The 27248-nt window shown below is 38.4% G+C and overlaps 1 long non-coding RNA gene across 1 annotated transcript; it reads left to right on the forward strand.

The window, feature by feature from the left end:
- The first annotated feature begins 4191 nt into the window (after positions 1-4191).
- On the forward strand, positions 4192-7132 carry LOC140498370 (uncharacterized). Its single transcript, XR_011965078.1, has 3 exons — positions 4192-4852; positions 6146-6235; positions 6978-7132. It is a non-coding gene; the product is annotated as an uncharacterized lncRNA (long non-coding RNA).
- Positions 7133-27248: the final 20116 nt, after the last annotated feature.

The raw sequence follows: 27248 nt of genomic DNA on the forward strand, positions 1-27248 counted from the left end.
TGCCAGTCCTTACACTAGATTCTTGTTTTGTGCAGTTGGAATGCAGAAAGATGCTAAACCATGGGTAGAACTCTTCCAGGATGAATTTGAGATTATATGGTTTAGTGGCATGCAGAGAGATGTGGGACAAACTTCTAACCTTACTTTGTCTAGATGAACCTGCAAGTAGGAATACTGGCTCTTCCAAATTCCTGCTGACTTGGGCACATTTTATTTCCAGTAAATCCAATTCTACCAGGGTCCTAGAGACACAACCCAAACTGCCTATATCTGAGTTAATTTTAGTCCATAATTTTATCATGAGATAGTCAACATGATATAATAGATAAAGAACTGGCCTTGAAGCTAGGAGTTCAATTGAACCCTGGATTCAATTCTTTTCTGACATGTACTACATATGGGACCCTGACCTCACTTAACCTCTCAGACCTCTAGGCAACTCTCTAAGACTCTAAGTTGTGGGGAAAAAAGGGTACTTTTATTGATAGAGGGAGTTCTCTCTCCAGGGAGTTCCCCTTATCATTGTAGTCGCAAGTTGGATCCCCATCCCTGTTCCTATCCATTTTATCACTTAATTACTACAATAATTAGTAGTAATATAAGTCCATATTCTAGCTCCACTGTGGCTATTGCTCTCTCCACCTCATCCCCACAAATTGTCTTTTACTTACGGAAAGAAGCAATGAAACTGTCCAAGAAGTAAGACTCAAGAGGAAAGGAAAATAAGAACACTTTGTACAGAAGGCTTTTACTAATTTCTTCAGCTATTAGTCATATGTACATGTTGCATACATATATGCATATACATATTAATCATATCTGCATATTATATATACATACATATATGAAATCACATATATACACAATATATACATAAAGATATATGAATATGTATTGTATTTACTTATGTACGTACATATTGTTTCTCTACAGTAGAATGTAAGCTTATTGAGGTTAAGGAATTTCATTTTTTCCTTTGTATTCCCTTTGCCCAGAGCATACACATAGTAGATGTTGAATAAATACTGAATTGAGTCTTTCATAGTGGAAGGGGATGTGTGTAAAATATAAATTATCCTTGTTAGAATTGTCCCACTTCCATCACTCTTCCCATTCTGTTTGAAGGAATTCATACTCAGATAATGGCAGGCTTTCAGCTGTGAACACTCCAATTTCAGTATGACATAGAAAGGCTGTGATTATTTGCCTCAGTTTTCTGTAGTTGGATATTTTGACTACATGTGTGTAATGTTAATTAGGGAATTAAAGATCTTCCCCACCCATTGATGGGCCTGCCCATTAAGGAAAACTTGATGAGGAGAGGCCCACACCTTTTGTTAATTTCTAATGTGCTGATTCTTAAGAGTTGTGGTGCTGTGTCTGGCTCTGAAAAGTGTATAAAGACTTTTATTTTGGGGTTACTCATTGGAAGTGTTTGTTTAGCCAGACACGACTCTGGGCAGCCGTAAGGAGCCCCCCTCTTCCCTCCCCAGCTTTGAAAACCCAGATGTTGGTGCTTCTCTCTCTGGTGACTATGTATGTATGGTCAGACAGTTGGATCTGTCTGTTGATCTGTGCTGTGTGTATTACTTACAGTCAGATAGTTGGAAGCCCCATCTGTTGATCTCTCTGAAGTTCAGGGTGTCTACTTTTTCCCCTGAACTAAGTGAATGATATAGGTGCTTCATTAAAGTGATTGTTGACCCCTCAAAAGTTGCCTTTCCTTTTAGACAAGCAGATCTAAGAACCTGTATAGCAGTTCCTCCTGTGTGAGTTAGGGTCCTTGCTATCACAAGGTGGGTATGGGATAGTTGTTTCATTACTATATCATCATTGATTTCTTTGTAAATTTTTAGATCTCATAAAGAAATCATTGTGGGAAAGCTACCTATCTGCCTCATCACCACCAAAAAAACCTACAGACAAACTGCCACCAATGGACAGATAGACACAGGAACCCTGAGAGTAACTGTACCCTCCCCTCTGACCACAATTCCAGCTTTCCAGCCCATCTGAAGAAGTGATTCCTATGGAGAAAAGGGCCAGTTATCCCTACCAAGTGCCACACATGGGTGGAAAAGGGACATGAAAGCCAACCTAGCTGAAGCAGCAAGCCATCCTAAGGAAAAGACAAAGCACTTTTACTATCATCTTTCTTCAGACTATAATGAGAACAGCCCAGAACCTTGAATTCAACAAACTTGGGAATAGAAGTGCCCCTCAAACCACCAGACTTATTTCCATCCCAGCTCCCACAATCACAATTGAGGAGAGAAATTATTGTGGAGAGGGAAATCACCTTCTTCATCAACATCACCAACTGCTGACCAACTGTTCTCAACAGGAAAATAGGCACGGGGGCCATGGCAGTGGCAATATTTCCCAGACTCCCATTCCTGCTTCCAGTCTAGCCCTCATAGGGGAAGCAACTCTTGTGCAGAAAAAATACTGTTATCCCCACCAACTCTTAACCAACTATCACACTGGTGGAAGGCAAACCAAAGTAGTTGAGGTAGCAGGGCACCGTGAGGGAAAGAACAGGAGGTAACGTGCCAGGCAAGTCAAGCTATATCACCACCACCTTGATCACCATCTTCCTTAATACTCTCATCAGGACAGTGAAGAAGCCTGAGCCCAAGAGCCCTAGGAATGGTAAAATTAAATAAGAAGGATTAATATCTGCTTTAGTACTACACCCTAAATATCATGGGACTGAAATTTTCCATGTGTCTCCATTGGAATGTGAGCTCTTTGAGATTAAGAACAATCTTCCCTATTTGTATCCTAGGTCCTTAACATAGTGCTTTGCATATAATATTAATAAATGCTTCATCTATCCATTCACCTATTCATTCATTTGTAGAATCACTGAATTGGAAGGGACCTCAGGGCCATTAGTTCAACCCATACCTGAATGAAATTTCCTCTACAACATCCCCTATCCATGTCTTCCAATGCAGCTCATTCCACTTTGAAACAACTCTAATTGTTAGGAAATTTTTCATTATATAAAGCTAAAATAGGCCTTTCATCAACTTTCACCCATTGCTTCTCGTCTTGGACTATAGGCCAAGCTAGACAAATCTGGCCCCTTCTTTGTGACAGTTTTTCCACGACCTTGACGGTAGCTATCATGATTTTGTTGAGTTTCTACCTCTTCAAGCCAAACATTCATAGTTTCTTCAGCTGGTTCCATTATGGAAACTTTCCTGATCTCCTCATCATCCTAATTTTTCTCCCCTACATATTCTTCACCTTGTTTATGCACCTCCTGGAGAACTGTACAAACAAGGGAATCCAATGCTCTTCATATGACCTAATCAGAGAAGAATGCAATGGGACCATCACCTCTCTCATTCTGCATCCTATGCATCTGTTAGTGGAGTCTCCAATAGCATTTTTTCCTGGCTTCTGGGCAATCATGTCATTGTGTTTGTTGACTGATACTAAATTTGAAATGCATTAAGTTCTCTGGTTTCTTTTTTCCATGTTAGCTGCTATCTTGCCATGACTTCTTCATTCTGTTCTTGGAAGTTGTGCAGTTGATTTTTTAAAATGAAATGAGGGACTTTCTATTTTTATTTTATTTTCTCTTTTTTGGATGTCACATATTCTAGCTTTTTGAGATCTTCTGAGGGGCACAATTCTGTCATCTTGTTATCTGCAAATTTGTTATGAATGTCATCAATGCTTTTATTGAAGTTTTTTAAAATAAAAATGTTTAATAGAATGGGACAAAGGACAGATCCATAAATCAACATCCAGTCATGTTTGTTTGTTTTTCAATTAATTCTAACTTTACCTAACTACTAACACCTAAACCAAATCTCTCCATTCTGTCCTCAAGGATAAGAGACTTTTTTCTCCCAAAAGCCTTGTTCAAAACTATGTTAGGGCCAAGCTGAACAACTCTGCTCCTAATGATAGTCTTCCAAAATCCTTGGAAACAACTGCCAGAGCATTCCCTTGATCTATGTTCTAATAACCTCGTCAAAAAAGGAAATCAGGTTAGTCTGGCCCAGGGGTGTTGTGAGGCTCAAATGAGATACTGGATGTAAAGAACTTTGCAAACCTTAAAGCTCTATATAAATGCCAATTGTTGTTGTTGTTTTACGGTTACCAAGACTCCATTCTGGTGATGATTTCATTTCCTGAGCCTCCTTACTGCCCTCCTGTTGAGATCAAGTAATGTTTATACAGCCATGTACTGGTAAATGTTTAACAACCGAATTTTCTTAGTATGCACACATACTAAGTTTAATATGCATTCTTAACATTTTATTAAGTCTAGACAATCGATAGAAGTTGCCTCAGACAAAATGAGACCTAGGAAAGATCTCATTTAGAAAAGTCATGGTCATCCACTGCACCCTGAGCCATTGCCAGTCAACTGGACTTTTGTCTTGCCCCTGGACTTTGATGATTTTGGAGAAGAAAGTAAGGTTGATGACTTTGCACAGCTCTGCCTCACTTAAATCCAATTCACTTACAAGCCGAGACATCTCCTTTGTGATGTCAAGAACAGGAGAAAGGACTAACACCACCAACAACAACAACAAATCAAGCCCTGACTTGTAGAAAGCGCCAATTCCTGAGATTTAAATGATCCCACTGGAAATTTAGCAATGAGTTCTACAGCCAGTTCTGACCTTAATTGCTATTAATGAACACATTCTGATTCATAATGATCACCTTTGCTATTGTGTTCTAGAATTTTGCAGGAATCGTTAAAAACAAACAAACAGCGTTCTTTCCCATTTTTACAACTTTTAGCTGTCCCTACTCCTTTGGAACCTCAACTATGAGCCACAGTTTTTCAAAGATCACTGACAGTCTTTCAAATATCACATCTGTAAGTAATTTTCAGCACCTTATGCTTAGGCACTTAAACTCATTGAGGGGCATTATGGCCTAATAGAAAGGGTGTTGGATCTGAAGACAGGATTTAGATTTAAATCACAGTTCTATTACATTGTACTTATATAAATGATCCAGGGTATGTCATTGCATTATTCCAGACCTCAATTTACCTATCTGTAACATTAAGAACTTGACCTAGTTGATCTTTAAGGTTTCTTCAAGATCTAAATCTGTGAAGATGCCTAGATGTTTTTTTTTTTTTTTACCATCTCCTCATTTTCTTGGGTTTAAATTCTCTGTTAACTGTTTTGGGTCTAACCTTCCTGATTCCTTTCCTTCCTAATATTGTTGTCCTTGGTAGAACCAATAGAAGCATGTTATTTCATGTGACCTCAGAATATCAAGAGAGGAGGGAAAACTATAATCCTGAGCTTTCCATCTCAGGCAGATGAGATATTCCCATTAATTAAATGGATTTATAAGATACCAGAAGGGCTTCACATCTAATATTCATATTTTAATCAAATGCATATTTATATGGAAGGCAGCTATTGTGTACGGATAGTATACTGAACTAGGAGTCAGAGGATCTTCCTGAACCTCACTGACTGTTCTCATCTAACAAATGAGGCAATTGATTATTAATAATTTGTGTATTTTCCTTATTCTATTTTATTCTACTTTATGCCAGCTTCAGAGCACTGAGTTTGGAGACATATGAAGGAATCCTGACTCTACAACTTATTTGTGTGACCCCATGTAAATCACTTAACCTCTCTGCTTAAATGAAGAGGTAGACTTCAGCTCTTCTTAAACTGAGAATCATGACCTAATATGGGGTCACATCCTTCCAACTCAGTGAAATGGCAACCTCATATAAAGCCCAGTGCACCTAAATGGTCAAATTATAATTTTCAACAGTAAAAGATTTCGGAATGTGCAACGACAAAAAATTAAGAGTAAAATGCATAATGAATCTGAGGTGTTTCTGGCAGAGCTTTCCCATGTTGTATTGGGCAACTTCACTGAAATCTTGGTCCTGAATGCATGACATGTACACTTTGCCCTGTGCATGCCCTCAGGTCATGCAAAGCCAAGGAATGCTACGGAAAACATTTAAGGAGCCCTGGACTAGATGTCCTCCAAGGTTTCTTCCTGCTCTAAATGATGATCTCATGAAATTTAATAATGGTAGCACCAATATTTCCCAAACCAACTATACTGTGGACTGGTAACATATGTACACTTTCAGGGTCTGCTTTGACCTCCACAACTTTATATACAGTTTTCTAGATCTCAAGAAGCAGAAACTGGAAGCTGGGAGAGAGATGGAAGAAGAGGAGAAAGAGGAGGAGAAAGAAGAGTTAGGGTTTATGTGAGTTTTTTAAATTATAGTTTTTAAGAAGTAAGGACCTTTAGTAGCAAAAGTTTGACAGGCTTGTCCAGATTGGTCATGGACTAGTGCCAGTTTCTGGACCGAAATACTGAAATACACTTCCAACTCAGTGAAATGGCAACCTCATATAAAGCCCAGTGCACCCAAATGGTCAAATTATAATTTTCATCTTGGCTATTCAGACAATGGGATGAGTAAGGAGAGATTGGTTCCCCACCCTCCACTCCAAGCCCATACTGTGATAATTGGAGTTTCTCTGTTTCTAGATGACAGATCCATTGTTGACAAGACTGCCCTGTAATCAGAAGAGAACTGGAGCACAGAATGATTCCACCTGAGTTAGTTCCCAAGCCCTGAGGGGTCCTGAATTTTCCTAAAAGTACAAAGAATCCATGATGTAATATACGCAAGAGAACAGGGATGGCAGATGCTTCACCTACTGTGAATTTTTCTAATATCATTACAGTAGGTGTGATCCTAGACACTGCTTTGAAGTGGTCTGGGAAAAAGCCCCCATTGGGATGTGGCATTGGTGACTTCTGACCCAGCTGATGGCACACAATGAATTATTGTGGGCATTAATGAGACTCGGCTGTGCCAGGTGCCTCCCATGGTACCATATGGGCTCTGCGCTGCCCACAAAGCTTCTGTCAGGGACAGAAGGCAAGGAGGAACCTGGTCATTCAATTAGGTGATACTTTCTGATCCTCTGTCTCCATAGGCAGATGCCTCCAATGGTAATAGCAATTCAACAAGCTGTGGAAAACCTCCTGAGGAACAGCCTACAAGAGTGGAGGGATTAAGATGGCCTAAATACAGAGGTAGACAGGTGGTTCTACCTCATAGCTTTGTAAAGTGCAGACACATCTATAGGACAGGAGGTGAGTGACACTAATCCCCTTCAAACACTTAACAAGGGAAACTATAAATGCATGTCCCCCTTTTTCTTTGAGAATATATTGTGTGAGTTCTGTGTCTAAAAGAGAAAGTCCCTGAGGGATGACCTGTAATAATAGGAGCCCACTGAGGATACTTATATCAAAGGTAATAATTGCTGACTTTGACCTCCCAAGGGAAGGACCTGTGTAGCAGAGGGCAACTTCCAGAGAGACTGAGTGGGGCCAGAAATAGAAGCAGTGAGTTTCACTGTCTAGATATAAAAACTGTCCTTTTGATACGTTGCTTTTAGGAGAAGGTCTCTCTCTGGGCTTGGGATAAATAGGCTTGTGGTGGCAGGGAGGTCAGCGTGCCACCGTGTGGCTGCAGCTGCCCACTCGGGTCATCGCCCACTCCCAGCAAGAGAGCAGCAGCACAATAGAGTTCCTCCTCAGTTCACTCATGTCCCTCAGGGGATGACAAGAACATAAAAACACTCAGGTGATGTGACTAATCTCTTCTCATTTATACTTGCTTTATTTTGACTTAAAACACTTGAGTGGGAACAATATGCTTCTATCAGTGACTGAGCCTGACTCATATGGGGAGCTATCAATCCCATCCAGCAGTCTGATTTAGCATCCTGTTGCAAGCCCCGAAGGACAGAGTTGCTACCATAGGTGAAGTTTCCTGTTGCTCTGTTTACACTTTTATTTCATTCTTGGTTTACTCTCACGTTTAAAGTATTGGGCAGATTATTGTAGGATTGAATTGAGGCCTGCAACAGTTCTTAAACTATGCTGTACCATCCCTGCCAAATTCTTTGGCAGCTGAAACTTAAAGGTAAAACCTTTTAGTTTTTATTGTTAAGACCTTCTATAGGGCATCTATTATTTTTTTCTGCTGAGACACACAAAAAATTTTCTAGTAGGTGATTGATACATATTGTCATGATTTTTCTTTGGCCTATGAAGTAACTACATAATTTAAAGCTGGATCTTGCAGCTTGTGGTCTAGTTGAGATATGGCATGACTGAGATTAGGAAAATCAGTTAACATCGTTACTATTAAATTAGCTAAACATATAGCTTTATGAATACAAAGTGTTTCACATATATGATCTCATTCAATCCTCACAAAAACATTGGGAGAAGTGCCCTTACTTTTAAAGACAAAGAAAAGGGGTTACGGGGAGAGCAAGTGGCTTCCTATGATCACACAGCTAGGGAACAGGAAGTTTTATCATAAGGAGACAAAATCAGTTTCATAGATTTGTTGAAATAGGACTCCCTGATTGGAAAATGTCTCTGGAAGGGTATACCTTATATAGTATATGTAAAAAAAAAATTGTATTTGTGTGAAAAAATCTAAGAACTGGGAAGGGAGAATATAATATTTTTTAAAGATGAGCAGAGGAAGAAATTGGAGCAACGTTGTCATGGATGTATACTAGCAATCAACTTCATGGAGGAAGGAAACAGATGGAATTCTTGAAAACAATCACAAGCTTGGAATGGGACGTGACATAGAATAGGAGACTTCAGTTATCCAGTTATCTGCTGAAGCTTTCCATGTTTCGTAGCACAACAGTTCATGAATTCTTGGCTTGTCTTAATGATTTCAACTTTTAATAAATGAATAAACCAATAAGGGGAAAAGTTTTTCAGGATCTGATTCTAATCAATGACGAGGAACTCATTGCTGAAATAAAGTGGATGAAATCTTGAAGGGAAATTCCACTCTACTCTAGAATTTAGAATAAAGGAGATAAAATTTTGGCTTAGTCTAAAATGAAAGCTAGATTTTGTTTTTTTAATTCAATTTTGTTTTACTTTCAGTTCTGAATTTTCTCCCTTCTATTTCCTTCTCTCCTATTTGTTGAAAAGAAAAGTCCACTGCAAATATATACAGTCATACAAAACAAATCCCCACGTTAGTCATATCCAAGGAAGGGAGGAAGAAAAGAGAAAGAAAGGAAGAAAGAAGGGAAGGAAGGGAGGAAGAAGGAAGGAAAGAAAGAAAGAAAGAAAGAAAGAAAGGGAGGAAGGAAGAAAGAAAGAAAGAAAGAGAGAGAGAGAAGGAAGGAAAGAAGGAAGGAAAGAAAGAAAGAAGGAAAGAAAAAAGAAAGGAAGGAAGGAAAGAAGGAAGAAAGAAAGAAAAGGAAAGAAAGAGAAATCATGTTTCAATCTGCGCTCCAATTCCATTATTTTTCTATCAGGCAATGGATAGTATGTTTCATCATGAGTCCTTTGGAATCATGGTTCATCATTGTATTGATCAGAATTACTTTCAATGTTGATTGTCTTTATAATATCTTTGTTATTGTATACATTATTCACCTAGTCTACTATCTCACTAGGACTTAGGAAATTCATTTCACCTTCTTTCCACTCCCATCACGCCGAATGAAGTCCAGATAAATCTCATCACAAGAATAAGACTGAAAGGGATTGGGTAGATTTGGTAACCTCTGCTTTGTTTCTGTGAAAGTAGAAAAATCACTGCCTTTGCTACTTCAGACTAGTCCCATCTCCTTTTTTGACAATGTGACTAGATTGAGTAAGTAGAGCAGGGAAGTGTTATAAATATCGTTGAGCTAGATTTCATTAAACTACTTGGCAATGTGACGTAAAGCACCCCTCCACACAAGATGAACAGAGGTAGCACAGGCCAATTTAGGCTTGAAGTAAGGGAAAACTTCCTAACCATTGGAACAGTTCAAAAGAGGAATAAAGAGCCTAGAGAGATAGTAGAAGTCCTCTCCTTGGAAATTTTCAAGCAGAATCTAGATTTCCCTGTTAGGGATTCCCTTCATTGGAATCCTTTCAGGTGGGTTGAATTATATAACTACCTAGGTCTCTTACAATTCTCATTTATAAGATTGGATGTGGATTCAGAGAACCTGGATTTAAGGCCCAGATTTAAAACTACCTGTGTGACCTTGGGCAAATCACAGTTTCTCTGAGTCTCTGTTTCTTCTTTTGCAGAATGAGACAACTGAAGTAGAAGACCTTAAAGTTTCTTTCCCATTCTAAATCTATGAGCCTATGATTCCCTGCCCTGATTTCTGAGCCTGCCACTGGATGACAATAGTGTCACCTCAGACAAGTCATTTTAGCTCTTTGGGCCTCTCTTTCTCTATCTGTTTAGTGTGGGGGCTGGAACAGATGAATTTTAAGGTTTCTCACATTACAATGAGAAAGATGTGCTACATGTCAGTGATTATGATTTGATTCAAGTATATCTGAATGCATAGAATATCAAAATATCATATAATAGAGCTTTTCAAAGATTAAGGTCACACAGCTAGCATGCAGTAGAGCCAAGGATCCAAGGTACTTCTTAATGGCTATCTCATGACACCATGCTGGAGGTAAAGTGACTCAGTGTAAAGTAGATGGGATTTGGAGCTCAAGGAATTGTGAATCCTGGCTCTGCCAGGTCTGTGACTTTGGGAAAATGCTTCTATAGGCCTCAGATTCCTCATTTATAAAATCTGGAGATGAATAGATCTGATCCCTGAGGTCCATCCCAAGTCTAAGAGTATGATCCAACGATCTAGCCATTAGGGTTTAACTCCAGCAAATCTGTCCTCTGATGTTTACTACTTTTGTGACTCTGGGCTTGTCACTTAACATCTCTAGACCTCAGTTATTCATCTGTAAAATGAGGTGATTGGATGAGATGGTTTCTGAAGTCCTTTCTACATATGTGAACCTAGAATCCTAGGAATTTACAAACATCCTACAACGATGACAAATTAGTGCAGAGTTGCTGTATCTAATGCTCATTTCCCTACTTGGCTGATGATTTCCTTATCTGCTACTTTATTGTATGGGAGTTGTTGATTCATTAAAATAGGGGTAAAGTTTGTCCCATAAAGTAATATTTTGCTTTTACAGATCATTTTTTTAAAGTTCTGAGGTATAAAGTGCCTCTTCTGAGAATAGTTAAATTAAAAACCAATTGCCTAAGTTCAATGATATTTTATATTTGTGTAATGCTTCACGTTTCTCAAAGTACTTTTACATCCATTATCTCATTTGCTCCTCACATCTAGTACCTTATAACTGTGTAATGTTTTACATTTTAAAAGCTCTTTTACAACCATTATCTCATTTGTTTCTCATAATAGCCCTATCAGTTAGGCAGGGTAGGTGTTCATATTCCCAGCTGGTATATGAGTCAACTGAGGTTTAAAGGAATTCAAGTGGCTTGGCTAAGATCACACAGCGAGTGACAAAGCCAGGATTGTCTGCAACCTAGACTGACTTGTGATTTTTCCACTATATTATGCTGCCTTGAGAAAAGACTGAAGAAAGAATCAACATTGCACGTACTTGAAATCTCTGTGTAGTTATGATGTATAACCTATTAGTCTAGCATAGAAAAAAAAAAAAGAAGAAAAGGACAGTAGGTTTGGAGCTGTAAGACCTGGATTTTACTTTTGCCTCCATTATTTAATACCTCAGTAGCCTCAGGAAAATAATTTAATATTTCTTGGGCCTTAGTCACTTCATCTCTTAAATGGAGAGTGAGGAGTAGGAAGGTTGCACAACTAGATTATCTCTTAGGACTTAGGTGCTTCCAGCTCTAAATCCTGTGAACCTTATGACCGATGGAATGGACCATCTGACCATGTAGTAAGCTCCCCATTATTACAAGTTCTCAAACAAACAAGCAAACAAAAAGTGATCAGAGCCTGAACATTTTGGTGTTGGTTAGTTGTTTTTCAGTTATGTCTGACTCTTCATGACACCAATTGGGTTTTTTAAATTATTTCTTTAAGGCATTCATTTTTAAACACTTTTGACTTCCAAATTCTCTCTCTTCTGTCAGTCCCTCCCCCATTCATTGAGAAACAATATGACATTAGACATGTAAAACATATTTTAATATTGGCTATAAAAAAGAAAGAAAAATAAAGTGAAAAACAACATGCTCCAATCTGCACTCAAGAGTTCCTCAATGCACTTTCTCTGGAGGTGGAAAGCATTTCTTATCATGCATCCTTTGGAACTATCTTGGATCACTGTATGAATCAGAGTAAATAAGTCTTTCATAGTTGATCATCATTACAATATAGTTGTTACCATATATAGTGTTCTTTCGGTTCTGCTCACTTTGCTTTGCATCCATTCATATATGTCTTCTCAGGTGTTTCTTCTTTAAAAAAATAATATTTTATTTCCCCCAGTTATATGTAAAGACAATTTTTTGACATTCATTTAAAAAAATTTGAGTTCGAAATTTTCTCTCTCCCTCCCTCACTTCTCCCCTCTCTGTTAAAGTATGCAATTTTATATAGGTTATACATATTCGATAATGCAAAACATATTGCCACATTAGTCATGTGAAAGAATATACAGACCCATTTGGGGTTTTCTTGGCAAAGATACTAGAGTGGTTTACCATTTCCTTCTCCAGTTCATTTTATAGATAAGGAACTGAGGCAAACAGGGTCAAGTGACTTGCCTAGATTCTCACAGCTAGTAAGTGTCTGAGACAGAACTGCAACTCAAATATTGCATCATTCCAAGTCCCATGTTCAGTCTACTACCAGACCTAGCTGCCACACCAAACAACTATTTCTAAGGTCTCTTCCTTCTCTAACATTCTATGATCTACAATAGAATGCCACAATTTGAGAAAGTTAAAACCAGTAGAAATTCTAGATGTTATCTTGTCCAACCCCCTCAGCAACAACTAAGTGAAGTTTGCTCTATGTATACTCTTGACTGAATAGGATAATTTCCTCTTTCTTTTTATTTTAAAAATCATTTATTTATTTTTAACATTTTTTCTTTTTAAATTTTGAGTTCAAAATCCTCTCCTCTCCCTCCCTGCACCCCATTAAGGAAAAAGCTATCAATAAGATATCAGTTATACATGTGAGATCATACAAAATGCATTTACATATTAGACATACTTCAAAAAAAGCAGGAAAAATAAAATGAGGAAGTTATGCTTCAGTTTGCACTCAGAGTTTATCAATTATCTTTCTGGATGTGGATAGAATTATTTTTCATCATGAATCCTTTGGAATTTTCTTGGATCATTGTATTCATTAGAGTAGCTAAGTTTTTCACAGTTTATCATCATTCCAGCCTTGCTGTTGCTGTATACAATGATGGCCCAGTTCTTCTCATTTCATTTTACATCAGTTCAAATTGGTCTTACTATGTTTTTCTGAAATCCCATTTGTCATTTTTTAATAACACAATAGTACTTCATCACAATCATATGCCACAACTTGTTCAATAATCCTCCAGTTAATGGGCATCCCCTCAATTTCCAATTCTTTGCCATCACAGAAAAAAAAAAGCTGCTTTAAATAGGTTGTACATATAGAGCCTTTTCCTTTAACTCTTTGGGATACAGATCCTGTGGGTCAAAGGGTATGCATAGTTTTATAGCCATTTTGTCATAGTTCCACATTGTTTTCCAGAAGAATTGGACCAGTTCACAACCCCATCGACAATTCATCAGTGTACCTATTTTTCCCTCATCCTCTTTAGTATTTGTCATTTGATATATGTGTGAGGTGGTATCTGAGAGTTGTTTTAATTTGCATTTCTCTAATCAATAGTCATTCAGAACATTTTTATGTGACTACAGATAGTTTTGACTTCTTCTGAAAACTGCCAGTTCATATGCTTTATCAATTGCAGAATGACTCTTATTTTCATAAATTTGACCCAATTCTATATTCACTATATATTTGAAAAATGAGATCTTTATCAGAGAAACTTGCTATAAACATTTTTATATTATTTCATTGTCTATGGTACCTTTTAATAAAGGTCTCCCTGGTTATCTCTTTTAATTAGGTCTATTTTTGCTTTTGCTTTGTCTGAGATGCCTGCCTTTTTTACTTTAGCTGAAGCATATCTGATTCTTCTCCAGCCCTTTATTTTAACTCTGTGGGTCTTTTTCTTGCAAGTGTGTCTCTTGTAAACAACATATTGTTGGATTCTGATTTCTAATCCATTCTGCTATGTACTTCCACTTTATGAGTAAGCTTAGCCCATTTACATTCAGTTATGATTACTGTGTATTTCCCTCCATTCCATTATCTTCTGTTTCTTCTCCTCTCTCTGTCTCTATATCTGTCTCTCCATCTCTGTCTGTCTCTCATACACACACACACACACACCCCCACACACACCCCTCCTCAAAAGTCTATTTTGTTTCTAGTCGCTTCCTGCCTTAATCCACCCTCCCATTCATCATGCCCCTATCTTTCTCTTATCCCCTTCTTTTTCTATTTCCCTTTTGAGTAAGTTACATTTTCTACATACAACTTTTCATTTCATGCCACATGTAAGAAAATTCCCCATTCTACCTCTCCCTTCCCCATTGTCACAGTGCATCCCTCTTTCTTATTCCATTTTTTTTTTTTTTTTTGGAGATTATCACATTATCTACCTATACCTCTGCCTATGTAAACTCCTTTTAACTGCCCTAATGATAAAGTTCTTGGGATTTGCATATATCATCTTCTCATGTAGAAATGTAAACAGCTTAACCTTATTGAATTATGAATTCTCCTCTGTGTTTATGTTTTTATGCTTCTCTTGAGCCTTGTGTTGAAATTTTCTATTCTGTTCCAGTCTTTTTATCAGGAATGCTTGAAAGTCTTCTATTTCATTAAATATCCATTTTCCTCCTGAAGAATTATACTCAGTTTTGATGGATGGGTGATTCTTGCTTATTATCCTTGCTCCTTTGCCTTTTAGAATGTCATATATACAAGCCCTCTGTTGTTTTAACATGGAAACCATTAAATCTTGTGTGATCCTGACTATGTCTACACAATATTTGCATTGTTTCTTTTTGGCTGTTTGAAGTATTTTCTCTTTGACCTGGGAGCTCTGGAATTTGGCTAAAATATTCCTAGGAGTTTTCATTTAGAATCTCTTTCAGGAGGTGATTGGTGGATTCTTTCAATTTCTATTTTTACTCTCTGGATATAAGATACTGAAGCAATTTGCCTTGATAATTTCTTAAAATACAATGTCTAGCTAATATAGAAATTTTTACATAGTTGTATGTGTATAACCTATATCAAATTGCTTATCTCAGGGAGGGTATAGGACAGGGAGAGAGGGATAGAATTTGGAACTCAAATCATTTTTTTTTTTTTAAGCAAGGAAAGTTAAAAATTATTTTTATGTGTAATTGGGTGAAGATTAAATATCATTTAAAAAATAAACATTGTGTCTAGGCTTTTTCTTTGATCATGGCTTCCAAGTAGTCCAATAATTCTTAAACTATTACTGCTTGATCTATTTTCTAAGTCAGTTCTTTTCCAAATGAGATATTTCATGTTTTCTTCAATTTTTTGATTCTTTTGACTTTCGTTTTATTGTTTCTTGATATCTTGTGTAGTTGTGAGTTTCCACTTGTCTGATTCTAATTTAAGCAGTTACTTTCTTCAATGAATTTTTGTGCCTCCTTTTCCATTTGACTGAATCTGATTTTTAAGTTCTTTTATTCAGCATGATTTTGTGCCTCTTTTACTATTAGGTCAATTCTGTTTTTTTTTAATATACTAGCTTCTTTAGTTTTTTTTGTGTGCCTCTTACCAAGCTGTTAATTCTCTTTTCAAAATTTTCTTGCATCATTCTCCTTCCCTCCCCCCAGTTTTTCTGCTTCTACTCATCTATTTCTTTAACTTTTATTGGAATTCCTGTTGGACTTTGGTCCAATTAGTATTTTTCTTTGAGACTTTGGTTATAGCTATTTTTATATTGCTGTCTTCTTCTAAATTTATGTCTTGGATCTCACCTGCCATCATATTAGTGTTTTATAGTCAAATTTTTGTTGTTGTTGTTGCTGTTTGCTCATTTTCCTAGTCTGTTTCTTGACTTTGAACTTTACCTCAAAGTTGGGCTCTGCTCACTCAGGGGTGGAGAGGCACTGACCCAAGTTTAGGGCTTTTTTTATTTGTTTATACTGACATTTTCTGAGATAGTTCTGGGGGTCTGCAAGTTTTGAGTGCTTCCAAGGTGGCATGATCCTGGAAGAAGTATGGTTATTGCTCTGTTCTCTGGTCTTTACCAAGGAAGGGCCCTTGGTCCCCTGCAGCTACTAGTGCTCCTCCCTGCTTTGGTACTGTGACCAGGGTTCCTGCTTCCTTGTGACCACCAGTGCTCCTCTAGCCCTTTAACTGTAACCCAGAAGTGAATATGGCCAATAGAGTTCCCAATCAGTATAAATTGTGCCTAGTGTTAGCAAAGGGTCCCTTATAATCTCTTTCTAAGCAGTTGTCCAACCCCCTTACCAACCTCTTTGCTATCTCTGGGCTGAGAGCTCCTGAAACAGCTGCTGCTATTGCTTCCATTGTTGCCTCTGTGTGTGTGGGCTTCAGATAGACCTTCACTAGACCTCCACCCCATGTTACAGACTTCTCCTGCCTATTTCTTATGTTTTCTTAGGCCAGAAAAATATCTCACCTCAGCTTTTTGTTGACTCTGCTGCTCCCAAATTTTATTTGAGGCATTATTTTAAAGTTGTTTGGAGGGGAATTTCGGGAGACTTCAGTTGAGTGGCTGTCCCACCCTCTTGGCTCTGACCTAAGCTCCATCTGAAATGATTTCTTTTGAGTAGTCTGCACTCATATATTCACAAAAGCTTTAACAAAATTCACAAAATTATATTTAAGTCTTTTCTCCATCTTCCCCCTTTCTCCTGTTTTGCAAATTATGCATTTTAAAGGAAGTTGATGCCAGGTTTTTAGGCAGTTTTTTAAAACAATAAGTAAATCACAACTGAGTTTTTACATTTCTGTTTCCCAAAGGAAAAGGTTAGAAAGATGAACAGTAAGATGGAACAGACCTCTTTTCATTAAAATGCCTCTGGAGAAATTCCTTTAGCATGGTGTGAATATAATTCTTCAGGCTCCCCCTGCTGTTGGATCATCCACTGTTAAAAAGGTTGCTCATTATTAAGGATGGTGTATTTTAATAATAAGTTGAATAATTCTGCACTCTATGAAAAAGGATAACTGAGTTTTGCTCATAGGCAGTTCTCTGTGACTTTCAAAGCTGTTTAGTGTTTTATGTTGTTTTCCTTCAAATATCCTGTGCAAAAATGAGAAACAATGGGTCGTATCCTGTCACTGATCCTTAAAGGGAACTGCCTTCACTCATTTGTCAGTAGTAAAAAAAAGATTACAGGGTATGGAATAATGCCTCTCCCCTTCAGGTGATGAACAAGAGAGAGTCGATACTGACATCATTCCTTGGGCTCATCTCAATGATGTTTTGAACCCCACCGACAGATAGAGAGTAGCAAGTCACAATATATAATAACACTCTCTCTGACTTCAAGAAGAAGACCATTCCCCTGTACTTCAAGGCCTAAGTGATTCCAAAGAAAAAGGCAGTAGAATACACAATGCAAAATGGAGTAAAACAGGACAGTTCTATGGTCTCTTTTTTGTATGTGAATACATTGGTAAAGGAAAATGAACCCAAAGTGCATAGATGGGAGATATTTCAAGTGCATATCTTAAATAGTATTTATTACGAAAAGAGGGTTGAGAAAAAGGTCTTTTTTTTTTAAACCCAAGTTCCAAGAGACAAAGAAGCTACTGGTTATTTTAAAATTAAAAGATGCTATTCTTTTATACCCAGTTACATGTGTGTGTGTGTATGTGTGTGTGTATGTTTTTTGATCATTTTTAGTCACGTCCAACTCTTCATGATCCTATTTGGGGCTGAGAACATCAAAAGTCATTGGTGCTAGTCAGTCACCCCCAAGGTCTGCTGCTTACTTGCCAGGGCTCAGCAAGTTATCTTGGGCTGGAAAATTCCTTTACCCTATCCTTTTATTGGTTCTGACACTCCAAAATTTGTTTGGAGAGAAATTTGCAAGAGCTTAGATGATTCCTTTTCTCTGCTATCTTGGCTCCACCCCATTTTCAACCCCTATTAATTCTAATACCTCCCCTCCCTTATTTACTTTCTGTTTTTCCAATATATAGCTTTTGTGCATATATCTCTTTGCTTATTTTCTCCCCAATTATACTCTCTTTGGCCTTTCTTTGTATCCCCAGGGCTTAGCATAGTGTCTGGCACATAGTAGGACTTAATAAATCCTTATCAACTAACTAACTATGCCACTTACATTCCCAAACAATCCATGAGACTGGACACAAGCCAAGAGACAGCAGAATCCTAGAACTTAAGGGAAGACTATCCAGATGGAAGGGATGACCTCTGGTGCCAGAAGTTTCAGGGAGTTCCACTGGGATGAGGACTGTGAATAGTCACCAGGAGAATAAAGTATCAGGAGATGGGGTAGGGATGGGGAATGGGGTTTGGATGATGACCTACATGGGTTCTGAATCTCTGGAATAACCAAATGTGAGAGTGTTCATCATTGAGTGAAAGGTACCATTCCTCTTCCCAAAGGATGCTGAATATTAGGCAGGAGACAAAGCAACAGAAGATGGAAGTCCAGCTCTCTCCTGTACTCCACTAACTCTGATCCTTCTTCTTCCCTCAAGGTTCAAGCCTGGGGTCAAAGGGAAGACTGCTCCTCTTTGTATCCAATACTCTTGTCACCACAGGTGGCAGGAGGAGATGGGAGTCTCCAGTACAGGAAAAATCAAATTGGGGCAGATGACTGTACCTGGCTGCTTGCCACCTTTCCTCTGGGAACACACACAGCAGGAAATGGAAAGCTATGGTCAAAGGAAGTTCTCACTCCTCTTCTGTTTAGGACCCTGAGAACTTATTATGGCAACAAGAACTTGGAACAGGTAAATGGGCTGTGTACTACAAACAAAATGTTAATTTTCCAGCATGTTCCTCTCATTTTTAGCCACCATTCCCTTCCATTTCTCAAGCTATATATAGTATATGAGAGAAATTGTTATTTCTTTTATATTAATAACCAATTATAAATTGAGATTAATGTTTTCCCTTTCTTTTTGCTCATTCGGAAATAAACCCCTGTAGGTTATTCAGTCAGCCTCTGAAGTTTGTTGCTGATAGATGAGATTGCCCAAATGCTGAGAGTACATGCCTTTCAATCTTGGGTGGGACCCCACCCAACTAGAAAACCTTACAAAGAGAATCTAATTCAGGTGAATTCCAGCCCATTGGGCTCTACTCAGGCAGACTTGGGTGGAGATAGATTCCTTTGTCTAGATTGCCTGAAGTGAGGTTGGTCTGGGTAGAGATGAGGAAGAGTCATGTCCTCTAGCCCTTCATTAGAATAAGTACACTTCTCATCATAATATTCATTCTATAATTGTTAATCAGAGTTGATTTCTGCCTGTTGAGAACATCCATGCTTCCAAGGTTTTAGATATAGATGTATATAGATGATATAGATATAGATATAGATATAGATAATGTGTTAGTTTGTTGTTGCCCTTTGATCTCGAAGAGGATCAAAATGACGTCACCATGATAAAGTCAAGTTTCAATGTGTCCAGTTGCAGCTGATCAGACCAATACAAGCTCAGAATGCTCTACCACAGGTTGGGCACAGATAGTCCGTGTGAACATTTGGGGTACATACTCCAAGTTTGCCTATCCTACATTTCCTTTGTGCTGTCTCAATTCTGCTTTGCTCATAGAGCACAGTACCCTTTACAATATGTGTATGCCATGCTGAGTGGCCCTGTGCCAGTGTCTCCCATGTTGTAAAATCAAATCCAGAGTTCTTGATAGAGACCTTAAGAGTGTCCTTGCATCACTTCTTCTGACTACCATGTAATTGCCTGCCCCATGTGAATTTTCCATGCAATAGTCTTTTTGGCAAGTGTACATTTTGCATTCGAAGAACATGACCAGCCCATCTGAATGCTTGGCAGTTTATTGCGAGCATGGACCTCAGTGTCTGGTACCTTATCCTGCCAGGTGATCTTCACAGTCTTCCTAAGGTAGTTCAAATAGATATATATACACAAACATATATATATATATATATATATATATACTTATAATCACTGAATGCACTTTGTCTCAGTCAAGATGAGAACTCAGAAAGATCTTTGCTTAAAAAGGTCAAGGTCTCCCACAGCATCCTGGACCATCTCCAATCATCCTGATGTATATCTGGCCTCAGGATCCAGATGGCTCCAGAGGAGAAAATGAGGCTGGTGTCTTTACACAGCCCTTCCTCATTTAAATCTAATTCATTTGCAAGTCATGGCATCATCTTCCTGATGTCATGGTCCTCTTCAAGAATGAAGGACAAACCACAATCACAACCACACACAAGCATTGAGAGACCTCCATGATTCATCTTTGGCTTATAAGAGAAAGCCAAATGATCATTTTATTAATTGTCTGCTAGCCATAATTTAAAAAAATGATTATAAATTATCCAGAAATTGTGTCTTTTAGAATTTTCATATGTCACAAAGTTGGGGAAACTATATGTAGAGACCATTTATTAAGCGTTCACTTTGTGCCTGGCATTGTGCCAAGTGATAAGGATATAAATAGAAAGCAAAAAGAAAGACAGACCCTGCTTACAAAGAATTTACATTGTAAAAGGGGAAGACAACATAAAAAAAAAAGAGTGAAAAATGGCAAGCAGGATAAGGCACCCAGAGGGGCATGATGATTTCTGGAAAATCAGAAGCAGAGCCAGGAGAGGAATAAGGATGGCCAGCCTGAGCTCTTCCCCAAAATAGAGGTCCCAGGACAAACTCACCAATGGGAGAAGGGATCCCGACAAAGAAGTCAATGGATGGTACAAGATGAGGAGGCGCCAGGTGCCGATCAATCACAGTAAAATCAAGAAAGGCTAGACTCATATTATAGAATACAACGTTCCTTTCATGTCCCAAGTCTGAAGCAACACTCCCTTACATGTTGCACTTCATTCTGCTTTTGCCTTGAGTTTTCATTTAGCCAATCATTCAGGATTTTAATTTGCTTATTATAGACCCACACTATAGGAGTGGTGATTATAACAATCATTCACACTAATTAACAAAAAATACATGCTACAGATTGAAGTCCCCTTTCTCTGTGGTTGGTCAGGGTAATATGGGCTGGTCGCCAACTAGGGAGCACCCTTAAGCAGACCTGTTTCCAGCTAATTGTGATTTGCTCAGTCCACCTTCCTTCAATGCTTTCACTGGGGCTTATCTCTCAGGAACGATGGGCATCTTTCTCCATAGCTACGATCTCTCTCTCTCTCTCTCTCTCTCTCTCTCTCTCTCCCTCTCTCTCTCTCTCTTTCTCTCTCTCTCTCTGTCTCCCTCTCTCTTTCTCTCTCTCTCTCTTTCTCTTTGTCTCCTCCTTCTCCTCAGAATACTTCTTTAAAAAATTGTGCAGTTTTTTTCCACAGAGGTCATTTTCCAGTGGAGGCCTGGGAAGAGTCTCTCTGATTCCAAAACTTCATGAGACATGGAGATAAGACCAGGCTCCCAAGGATTATATGACTCTGCCTCAAAGCATTCTGCAAACCTGGCAGATCTTAGAAGAGGTTCCGCAACAGATAAAAGGTCAGGAGATTTTTGTTAAAGAGGAATTTCAGAGATCCAAATCATGGAGCTACTCAATCAGCAATCAACCAGCCTTTATCAAATATGTGCCAGGCACTGTGCTAAGTAAGGACAGGATGAATATGGGTGATGGTGAGATCCAAGATATGATCGTCGCTTTTCAGAGTTGAAGTAAAACAAAGATAGAGATCAGAGAAGTTGAGAAAGCTGTTGACCTTTGTTTGAGGAAGCATCAATATGTATATTGAAGAGATTGCTGAAAGGAGAAAAAATTGCCCTGCACTCCCTCCTTACTCTATCCCCAGTCCCAGGCTATTCTATCACTTCTGGATGAGCTGGGAATCCACAACTCTGTTCTTCACAATAATATGGAGGACCACCAGGCCTTACTATCTTCCCTAACACTGTATTCTAAGGTCCTCAAGACCTTAATATCTATCTGCTTTGTCTCTATGCCCTGCAGTCCTCTAGAATTTTTATCTGACCTACTTAGATAATCTAAGTACCTCTAGGTCTTACTATCTGCCCCAGTATTCCTCCCTTACGAATTTCTGACCTTTCCTTCTGCCCTGCAGCTGAACTTTATTTTATATGTTGTCTCTCCCAATTAGTGTGTGAACTCCTTGAGAGCTAGGACTGTCTTGGTTTTTCTATGTGTATCTCCAGTGCTTAACACATTGCCTGGCATATGGTAAGCTTCCAATAAAAGCATTTTGTTCATTTTTTTCATTTATTTCATTCATTCATTTGGGCAAGTACTGGGGTAAAGGCAAAAATGGTGAACAAGATTGAACTACTTGAGAAAAGATGAATAGTGAAATCTGGAAGCTTATGGATTATAGCATCTGGGATTGGTACAGTTTATTATATCTACATGAGGTGAACAGCAAAGCAGAAGTTACTGCTGGGGACAGAGGGAGAGTTTAGAGATAGTATAGCAAGAAGTAGTAAGGAAGAAAGAAAATAATAGTAATGATAAAAGCCAATATACAGAACTTTAATGTTCACAAAACATTTTTATAAATATGATCTCATTTGAGCCTTACACTAATACTATGAAATAGGCATTATTGCCCCTATTTTACATATGAGGATATTGAGACTTACAGTAGTTAAGTGACTTACGTAGGGTCACATGTTGTTTGTCAATTGTTTCAGTCATGTCTGACTCTTTGTAACCCTATTTGCGGTTTTCTTGGCAAAGATACTAGACTGGTTTGCCATTTACTTCTTCACTTCATTTTAAAGATGGGGAAACTGAGGCAAGCAGAATTAAGTGACTTGTCCAGGGTCACCCAGCTAAGTAAGTATATAAGACCAGATTTGAACTCAGGAAGATAAGTCTTCCTGACTCTAGGCCCAGTGCTATATCCACTGCACCACCTAGCTGCCTCATTCCTAGGGGAACATACCTAGTGTCACGTGTAGGATGTGAATCCATGTCTTCTTGATTCCAAGTCTGTCACATTAGTGTTTAGAGCAACTGCTATCTACCCTGTCCACTAAAGCAATGGTCTCCAAAGTTGGAACTCAAAGCCCAGTGGGAGGACTGTGGCCTGATCAGCCTATCAAGGAATGAGAAGATCAAGGAATAATTATTAAATCCCATTCTCACTGTTATAGCCATTCATGGGACTTGTCTTCAACACACCAACACTTATCCCCCCAAATGTTGCTTCTCTTAGTTCTTCCACTATCCCACTGCCACTGAACTCCCCAATTTCTGTTGAGGATACCATCAGCACCCATCTTTACCAGGTTTGCAATCTTGGTGTTATTCTCAACTCTTCACTTTCACTCACCTCATATAGACAAGCCATAACCAAATCTTTTCTTCTCTCTCCACAATGAATCTTATATCAGTTCCCTTCTCTCCATTCCCACAGCCATGATCCTAGATCAGTTCCCTCATTATTTCTTCCAGAGGTATCCTCCTAGTTGTTCTCCTTGCTTCAAGCCACCTTTCCTACAATCCATCCTTTACACAGTTGACAAAGTGATTATCCCAAGGTGCAGGTCTGATCATGTCATCCACTACTCAATAAACTCCTGTGGTTACTTATTGCCTCTAGGGTCAAATATGAACTCCACTGTTTGGCATTCAAAGCTCTTCAGACCTGTACCCAACCAATTCTATACCAATTATACACTTTTCTTCCTGTGCTCTACATTCCAGTCAAACTGTCCTTGGTGCTCCTTAAACTCATAAAAAACCATAACATATCCAGATATGAATAGGAAATTAAGGTAAGCTTTCTTGCTCAGTTGTTCCTAACTCTTCATGACCCCATGAACCATAATGTCCATGAGGTTTTCTTTTCAGACATACTGGAGTGGTTTTCCATGTCCTTCTCCAGTAGATTAAGGCAAACAGAGGTTGAGACTTGCCAAATGTCACACAGATAGGATTTGAATCAGATCTTCCCGATTCTAAGACCAGTACTCTATCCATTAAGCTACCTAAGATAAAATACCATTCACTGATCAGAACCTTTTAAAGAAAGAGGAATAGATTTCTATTGAAAACTTTCTGCTGACTTGAAATCAGAGACAGTGCACTTTTGCAATTCCTGCATTGTGTAAGTGAATATTGATATTCTGCTAAAAAAAGTTGTTGTTCCCTATTATTTGATCTTTGTATCTTTCAATAAAAAGAAAATAATTCACCTACTTGGCTAGCTACAATGATTAAATTAATAAAATATTTAATTACTAACAAAATTATTTTTACATATCCATCCAGGATATACAGAAGGATTTTAAAAAAATAATTGTGACTGAATCACATTGCTCTGCCTAAAAAATATCAGTAACAGTCCTAGTGAGAGAATAAGGCTTTTTGTAGCACTTATAAATGAAATTTAAAATATGTAAATGGTATTTAGTTCAACTTTATCTCATCCTTTTTATTTTCTGTTATTGTTTGTGTTTTATTATGTATATATAAATATATATACATATATGTAATGGCAGTGCAGTAGTTTGTTATATAACATATTAACAAACATATCTGACATTCTCTGGGTTCACATTCCCAACTTGTACTGGACTAGTAACGGGCAAGGACTACTACTGGCCTCAGTTTCTAAAGACAACTCTAGAAGATTGTGGTTTGTATTACTGTTGTTTCTGAGCAGCCATCAGTGTGTTCCCCAATATCAATCAGGCAGTTGGCATTTATTAGCTTTTCCAAAGGAAGGACTGTTTACTGAAATGGGATAGCAAGGACAGAAGTTACAAAATAATCTCCAAACTATGATACATTCTCCCCTTGAATACACAAAGTCACTTGGGAAAGTGGGCTCAAAATTGAAGTAGTTGATAAAACAATAACTATATCACCTAAAAACTGTTCTCCAGAATAAGTGTTCATTCTCCTCCCTGCTCATATTCAAGGTACCTGGAAAGAGTAAACTAAGTCTTAAAATGCAAAAGTAGTGAGACATATCTATGGGCAATACGTGGGACCAAAGGATGCTTTGAGACTCCTAGCCTTAGAAATCCTTTTCTTCCTTTCAGGACTTCTCACCAAGTTAACCACTATTGGGCATTGCTTTGGGACAAGTTGCTCTCTTGTTAAATTGGGCTGGCTCCTTACCAGACTCAGTTACAGCTGCTACTTTATACTAGTGGTCTCTTGTATAGGCTCCAGTTCCAGAGGGGACTTCTGATGGCTCATAGTGTCATAACGTGGTAAACTCCATCTCTGGCTACTCAGTCATCTAAGATCAGTAGGAAAGAATGGACCCAAAAGAAACAAAGGCTCTCTATGTTTTCAGACTCATGGCAGTCAAGTGGAGAGATAGATAAAGTAACTGCCATCACTTTTTCCACTGAACAGCACAGAGATTCTTGCTTTCCTTAATACCAGAAAAGAAGGGCAGAAGAAGAGATATAAAAATCCTCTTGTATGTGCACTAAATTCTGGCTTCCAGAGTTCTCAGTGCTTCTTACTCCAAAGGCGATTCGAAGACTTTTCATCACCAAACTGTATGAACCTCTAGGTCATGGCTGAATACAGATTCTAAAGTTCCGTATCTTGTATTATTTACAGCGGGCAAAGAATTTTGCACGTACTTTCAAGACTGAGCCCTTATGGCCAGGACCTTAATTATACATGCATTTAACTCCCTACTCAATTTTTTTTTTTCAATTAGAAGGGGTGCATAAGTAAAAAAAAAAATTGAAAACTCTTATGGTAGAGTGCTGAACTGGGATTTGAGAAGACCTGGTTCAGATCTTGTCTCTGTCACTTCCTAGTGTTATGACCATTGGCTAGTCATTTAACTTCTATCTGAGCCACAGTTTCCTCACCTATACAGTGGAGATAACTCCTGCCACACCTGCCTCAAAGGTTCAAAAGATATAATGTTTGTAAAGTGATTTGCAAAATTCAAACCGTTCTGTCAATTTCCACAATTGCTGTTATTTTATCCTCAGCAGTAATGGCACATAATGCTTGGTGTCTCAAGGCAATTTCTCACTCCATTAATAAGCATGGATTAAGTACATCCCGTATAGCAGGCACTGTGTCATATATGTGAGACATAAATTCAAAGAATGAGACAATCCCTGTTGTCAAGGAACTTACATTCTAATGGACAAGACAACAGGTATATATATAAGTATTTCCAGGAGAATAAATATATTTGAATACAAGGAAGTTGGGGAGGGAGGGCCCTAGCAATTGGGAGGGTGATGTGTCTTGCATGTAGGAGATGGTAGCTGATATGTGTCTTGAAGGAAGAGTGGGTGCAATTTAGGCATAGAGAATGAAAACGCAAAAGCACAAGGAGGAACAATGGGTGTCGGGTATGAGGAACAGAGAGAAGGCTGTTCCTTTGGCTGGATCACAGAGTATGAGAAGTAATGTTATTAATATTTGTAGCAAGGGACTTTCCCTCACATGTAGCGCATGTTTGCTGGAGGGGGTGCAGAATAGACCATCCCCTTCTCTCCCTACCCTTTTCCAGAGGAGACTGTATTCCCTGCCAGAAGGGAAAGCAGAAAGTTGGGACAGAATGTATTCTGCTCTCCTCAGAGAGAGTGAGTACTGGTCTAGAAATACATCTGTCTACCTCTTCAAATATGATGGGTCTAAGAGATGTGATCAGGTTCAAGCTAACTTCTGATCACTCTTTCATCACTGTGGGAAGGAGAACCCCAAGCTCTGTATCCAAGACTTGACTCCTTTCCCACCAAATACCACCGGTTCCACAATGAATTCTTGTTACTCATTCGTTTCATGTATTACTCTTCATGACCCCATTTGGAATTTTCTTGGCAAAGATACTGGAATGACTTGCCATTTCCTTCTCCAGCTCATTTTACAGATGAAGAAACTTAAGCAAACAGGATAAGTGACTTGCTCAGGGTCACACACCTATTGAGTGTCTGAGACCAGATTTAAACTCAGGTCTTCCTGACTCTAAATCCAGTGTATGCACTGGATTGAAGGCAATGACCCACATAGATAGAGTGGTAATGGCTTTACTTTTGGCCAGGATTCCATGCTGCTTAGTATGCTCTATTGTCTTTGCACCAAATGGTCCCAGGTTGCTTTTGAGACCATCAGCTGATTTTTTGTTAGTTTCTACTTTATTTTCCCCCATCCCTTTTCTCATTATCAAACTGTAA

The sequence above is a fragment of the Notamacropus eugenii genome, chromosome 4, assembly GCF_028372415.1.
Source record: "Notamacropus eugenii isolate mMacEug1 chromosome 4, mMacEug1.pri_v2, whole genome shotgun sequence".
Classification (NCBI taxonomy): domain Eukaryota; kingdom Metazoa; phylum Chordata; class Mammalia; order Diprotodontia; family Macropodidae; genus Notamacropus; species Notamacropus eugenii.